Below are 6,777 nucleotides of genomic sequence, written 5' to 3'. Positions count from 1 at the left end.
AGGATCCCCAGTAACTAAACAAGGCAAGCAGAGGATGGTGATGGGCATACTCTCAGGGCTACCACAAGAGGACTGTCACCCACGTTGTCCTAGTGTGACATACCCACCAGATGAGTGAACAGGAGAGGATGTCCCCAGATCACCTTAGAGACTGTCCCCAGACTCACCTATGAGGGCTTGAGACTCATTATGGCATGCCAGGAAGACCATTTTGGGATTGCAAAAAATTTACTGAGATGTGTTTGGAGGGGGGACTAAAGGCAGGGAAAGAGGGGAATGAAGGTGAACTGGGGACAAGCAATCATGGGGAAACAGGGAAAGTGGATAAAAGGGGTTGGTAATGTGTAAACTGGTGGTCAGTATGCTTAACTAGTGATGTCCTCATGTGCCTGATCACCACAGTCTGTCCTGTCTTCTTATTAAGCTCCATTTCTAACTGTTTTCCTGTGTGAAGGGATTCTCTATTCTGTGTGCAAGTGTATGGAGATCTAAGAACCTGCAACTGGAGAGGGAAATATGGGTCATAGGGGATCATGTGTCTGGGGTGCCAGCAATAGGACAGGCTGGAGTGTGTTTGTGCATATGTCAGTACGTGTAATCACTAGTCTTCTACTATTTTTGCAGAGAAAATAATGGAAATACTTCTGTATATATACAAAAACAGATGTCCCCTTATCGAAAAGCATCCCAGGAACTGTTTAAAAATTAATGTTTTCAGTTTTGTTTATTTGCTTTCATGCTCCAGATGGTTTGAAGCACCTTTGACCCGCCTAGTGGATGAGGGAAAGGCTGTGGATGTTGTCTACCTAGACTTCCGTAAAGCCTTTGACACGGTTTGCCACAGCATTCTCCTGGAGAAACTAGCTGCTCATGGCTTGGACGGGTGTACTCTTCACTGGGTAAAGAACTGGCTGGATGGCCAGGCCCAAAGAGTGGTGGTGAATGGAGTTTACTCCAGTTGGCGGCCGGTCACAAGCGGTGTTCCCCAGGGCTCTGTGTTGGGGCCACTCCTGTTTTATATCTTTATCAATGATCTGGACGAAGGGATCAAGTGCACCCTCAGTAAGTGTGCAGACCACACCAAGTTGTGCGGGAGTGTTGATCTGCTTGAGGGGAGGAAGGCTCTGCAGAGGGACCTGGACAGGCTGGATCGATGGGCCCAGGTCAGTTGTATGAGGTTCAACAAGGCTAAGTGCAAGGTTCTGCACTTGGGCCACAGCAACCCCATGCAATGCTACAGGCTTGGGGAAGAGTGGCTGGAAAGCTGCCTGGCAGAAAAGGACCTGGGTGTGTTGGTTGATAGCTGCCTGAATGAGCCAGCAGTGTGCCCAGGTGGCCAAGAAAGCCAATGGCATCCTGGCTTGTATCAAAAATAGCATGGCCAGCAGGACTAGGGAAGTGATTGTGCCCCTGTACTCGGCACTAGTGAGGCCACACCTCGAATACGGTGTTCAGTTTTGGGCCCCTCACTACAAGAGAGACATTGAGGTGCTGGAGTGTGTCCAGAGAAGGGCAACAAAGCTGGTGAAGGGTCTAGAGCATAAGTCTTATTGAGGAGTGGCTGAGGGAACTGGGGTTGTTTAGTCTGGAGAAAAGGAGGTTCAGGGGAGACCTTCTTGCTCTCTACAACTCCCTGAAAGGAGGTTGTAGAGAGGTGGGGATCAGTCTTTTCTCCTAAGTAACAAATGATAGGATGAGAGGAAATGGCCTCAAGTTGCACCAGGGGAGGTTTAGACTGGGTATTAGGAAATTTTACTTCACTGAAAGGGTTATCAAGCATTGGAACAGGCTGCCCAGGGAAATGGTTGAGTTGCCATCCCTGGAAGTATTTAAAAGACGTTTGGATGAGGTGCTTAGGGAAATGTTATAGTGGTGATCTTGGTAGTGTTAGGCTTACGGTTGGACTCGATGATCTTAAAGGTCTTTTCCAACCTATACAATTCTGTGATTCTGTGAAGGCATACACTTGGTTGGGTTGGAATTAATCTTACCAAAATAGCCACACAGGCATAATTCTGATATACAGGCTACCGCAGCGGTAACGAAAAGAGTAATTATGTAATTATGGAAGTCAATTAATAAAGTAATTATGGAAGTCAATTAATTCAACTTTTCCTTAGAGCATTTCTTCATCAAACACAGGAAGCATCAGGCATTTCCTTTGACCAAGTGGTGGTCTTGTCTTTTGCTATTACCTGTATAAAGGTAAAGGAATAATTTAATTTTAGGTTTTTGGGGGAGTAAGAGTTAATAAAAAGTCTCTTGAAAAATCCTTCTGTAGCATTTATGCTCCAATGTGTGAATCTCACCTACATCCAGATGTCGACGGTATGAAGATGTACCCCCGAGCTTGTCATCTAACTAGTTATCAATTAGCCCCAGAAAGGTGATCATTGGCCTGTGTGTACAAGGCCATGGGTTGCTGGATGACTATTGCTCTTCTTCTGCAGGAGTCTATAGACCCATAGCTTCAATTTCCAGAAAAATGTTCCTGAATATTTTTGTCTCTTCACCTCTCCCACCCCCTTCCAATACAGTCCATCTCCAGCCTCTTGCTATCTGATTCTAAAATGTATTTCCTCCAGGTTCTTAAATTCCCTGTCCTCCCAACCCCAGCCTGGTCATAAGTATGTCCGGGGCACTAGCAACACTCAGTTTAGCTCCCCAGCCTCTTCCAAACTGCGTGACTGTTGTTCTGCCAACTGTTCCACTAATCTGTAGTGCTCTAACTTATATTTTCTTCAGTTTAATCCATAGTTGCAATCCCCTCACCCAAATCTCCCATTCCCTCTTGGTGAGTCCTGTGGTGTCCTCTCTTGCTGCTAACATGCTGTCCTTGTTGCTTATACGCATGCTGTAAGCATATACATAGTGGCTCAGGCATTCCTTTCCTTCTTGAAGGAGTTGTAGCAATGCAACTCATATACAGGGTAGCTGAGGAAAGCACAGGAAGCTTCTGGATAGCAAAATGTTCCTCATTACACAGCACTGAACCTCCACCCAACAGGAAAGAGCTGCCATCTCCCTGGTTCATGCCCCCTTCCCTGCCTCCCCTGAGTTACAGAAGTAGCTTTGAATCATAAAATCAGACATAGGAATATGGGGTGAGGCTTACTTCACCTAAATTTAGGTGTGGAAAATACAGTTGTCTATTTATGACCAATTTTTTTAAGTTTTTATTAGACTAAGTGGAAATCAGTCAATGCATGCCAGGGACTTTTTTTCCTCATTATTAATTAAAATTATTTAATCATTTTGCTTAGACTGATAGATCTTGAGTTTATTCTCATATAAAGTTAAAATTTATCCAAATCTGTATGCCAAAATCTGTTCTTTTTGTACAGTGGTAGAGAATATCAGAATGTTCCATCAACATCACAAGTTTACTTACAATTATTTAATCTTAACAACATTGGAGTTTAGAGCAGCTCCAACCTCTTCAATCTCATTGGCAACAAACTGGCCAAATCTTTTCCAATGGAAAGGAAAGCAAAGAACAGAGTGAAGAGAAACAACTCACAGTCAAAAGTAAACTCATCCAGCCCCTACAACAGTCAGACTCTAACCAATCACGATCACAAAAATGAACTCATGATTTAGAGCCGAAAGAACCATCACTGATTCTGTGAATAAATTATTCTCCTGATCTTAATTCAGTTTAAATCATGAAACTCCAGGTAGTTCAAACTCTAATCATTACCCTCCTCCAGGTGTGAATACACACATACATTCATACAAACAATATTTTGTTAAATAATTCTTACACTAAAGGATTACATATTACAGTTTCCTGAATCACAATTGTGCTAATAAACGTGAGTAATTTTGCGAGACTCTTCACATCTTTACTCTTCTCTCTATTATACTGTATAGTTTGATTTCATTAATATTGAACTGCAATGGATAATTTTGCTTCAAAAGAGAAGAATAATTTTATTGAGATTAGCCTTGGTAAATGTTGGGGTTCATCTAAACTAATCCTGCTTGCCTAATTGCTTTTTAGTTCTTAACTAATAATCCATATTCCTGGGAGAAATAAACTCCTCCAAAGAGTGATTTTATTCATCCTAGAAAAAAAAATCTAGGACTGTTAGGCTTGAATATTCCTCTGTAGATCTGTATCTCTGTTCAATGATTATAAGGAAAGGTAATGACTAGATGACTGGTACATGTTGGCATCATGACTTTCTGAAGACAACAGATAAAAGCTAGCCTCAGGGCCTAAATTTGAGTCTGGATTTTGGATTGCTAACATTCTTTTCACATGAGCCTGAGTCTGAAATATAGATCAGTGAAACCAAATACTCAGGCAAATTTCAAGCCACTATTACTTTTCTGTACTTTTTTTGTTATGCACTGAATGTAAATGGAAAGTCTGAATTTTTAAAATGGAATGAGAGAGTGAAACTAAACATGTAATTGCTGCGTTAGTGCTGTTTGGGATGTAAGACCCAATAGGAACATTCAAAAATGTTCATTTGCTCAAGGAACTTTAGAGAAAGGCATACCTAACATTGATTTCTGTAACAGACCCAGCTAGCTGTGGACAGGACATCAAGTGCAAGCCTGCCTCTGATTATTCTTGCTGTTATTTGTTATTCAACGTTTGTCTAGGCATTCCCATGGAAAAGAAAAATAGGACAGTAGTCACTGAGTTAATCTTTCTGAGATTCACTAGCTGGCCAAATCTACAGATAGTGCTTTTCTCATTATTTCTTATCATTTATCTCCTCTCACTTGTGTGCAATGTTCTTATTCTCATCATAATTTTAGTTGATTCACGTCTTCACAGTGCCAGGTACTTCTTCATTAGCAACCTCTCAGTAGTGGAAATCTGGTACACAACAGCCACGGTACCTAAAATGTTAGCCAACTTCTTGATGGAGAAACACACCATCGCTGCTTCAAGCTGCATTGCTCAATATTACTTCTTCTCTTTTGCTGCCACCAAACTGTTCCTCCTTACAGTCATGGCATATGACTGCTACCTGGCCATCTGTAAACCATTACATTACTCCACTATCATGAACCCAAAGACATGCTTGTAACTTAGCCATGATCTGTTGGTTGTCAGGATTCATCTGCCCTATTTTGCCTTCCACCTTGTTCTCCAGGATTTCTTTCTGCACTAACAAAATCAACCATTTCTTATGTGATGCTGATCAGCTCTTCCAATTTTCATGCAGTGACATGTACAGCATACAAATCATGGGCTATACTTTCAGCACCATCATTATAATGTCCTCTGTCATTCTCATCATAAGTTTGTACCTCCAAATCATCATGACCATCCTGAAGGTAACATCAGGTGCTGCATGCAAAAAGACATCTTCTACCTGTGCCTTACATCTCTCTGTAGTCACCATCTATTTTGGGACTCTTACCTTTATGTATGTCCGGCCTGCAGTGAAATATGAGTCTGATATCAATAAAGTGGTGGCTGGTTTTTATTCAGTAATTACACCATTGCTGAATCCAGTAATATACACACTAAGGAATAAGGATGTGAAACTGGCCATAATAAAAAATTTCTTAAGGAATAAAGGTTAAGTTTTGGAATTTCCAATCTCTTTTCTCAAATGCTTGATGTATCTGTACTGTGTATGGATTAAAGCATTTATATGAAAGTTTGAAGTAAAAATTTTTTCTCCTGTTTTGTTTGGGCTAAAACGCAAGTCATGGTTTAGACCACTCATCTATACATGCATGTTTCTGCATTTGGAAAAGGTATTCAACTTACCCGAAGTCTGGCATCTAGTTTAATACTCTGTGAATTAGTTGATTTATTTTGTAAGTTAAGTCCTTTGCTTTATCACTTTTCAGGTGAGTGTATAAAATAAACATATGAAGGATAAAAGGGCTTATTCTAAAAGGGCTAATGTAAAATTCTCATCTGAAAATTAATAAACAGTTGATGCAAAAGAATTAACGTAATTAGCAAGGTCTCACAAATGTAACAACCATGGTTTTCATGCTGTATCATCATGGTCATATTAGTTTCTCCATTTTATTTTTAGTGGTATCTTACAGTTTGATTCAGCTGCCCAAGCATATGTGTCTAGTACTATTTTTAGATGTCTTAGCATATCCTGTCTGGTGCCATTAGAGAAATGCTGTAGAATATTCAAGATATCTGCATGGGGCTGGCAGATGTGACACAGGAGCTACAACCTCAGACCCTTCTGGAAGGGCAGATAAAAGCTCAGTGGGGTATCCTGGGGCATCTCATATGGCACTAAGTGCTTATGTTCATGCACGCTCCTACTCTGCTGTTTCAGCTGAATCATACCCACTAGTCCTTTGCCTGTATTGACTAGATCTTCAAAGAATGTAGCTGGAGTTTGGATGTTGCTTCATTTATATACTCCCATGGCTCATTATCATTTTCCATATATATGTATCCAGTGACATCTGAGGTGCCCACTCAGCATATGGGAGAATCATGTCCTTCTGTAATAATAGCTACAGGTGAGACAGTATATCCTAGAATATCTCACCTGACACTAGGTGTCTATGTTTAGGCACCTGAACAACACCTATGAACTAGGTACAGATTAACTAGATACAGTCTGTTGTTGGGGCTGAATTCTGCTTTTCATATTGATGCAGGTGTCATTGGTGAGATGAATGAGGTGAATTGATGAGATGAACTAAACACGTGCTTTTGCATGTAGGCTGCTTGCATTTCCCAAAGTAGGAGCCTAAGCTTTGGTAAGGAATAGCATGCCTCTTCATTCACTGTATTGGAGTAGCAGTAGGCAGCTAAATAGGGGTGTT

General features: G+C 41.0%; 1 pseudogene; it reads left to right on the top strand.

Annotated features, from left to right (window-relative positions):
* Positions 1-4,622: 4,622 nt before the first annotated feature.
* On the top strand, positions 4,623-5,550 carry LOC140662644 (olfactory receptor 6N1-like; annotated as a pseudogene).
* The last annotated feature ends 1,227 nt before the right edge of the window (positions 5,551-6,777 follow it).

Source organism: Ciconia boyciana, chromosome 22, assembly GCF_034638445.1.
Source record: "Ciconia boyciana chromosome 22, ASM3463844v1, whole genome shotgun sequence".
NCBI lineage: Eukaryota > Metazoa > Chordata > Aves > Ciconiiformes > Ciconiidae > Ciconia > Ciconia boyciana.
This window is presented reverse-complemented; position numbering and strand designations above follow the sequence as displayed.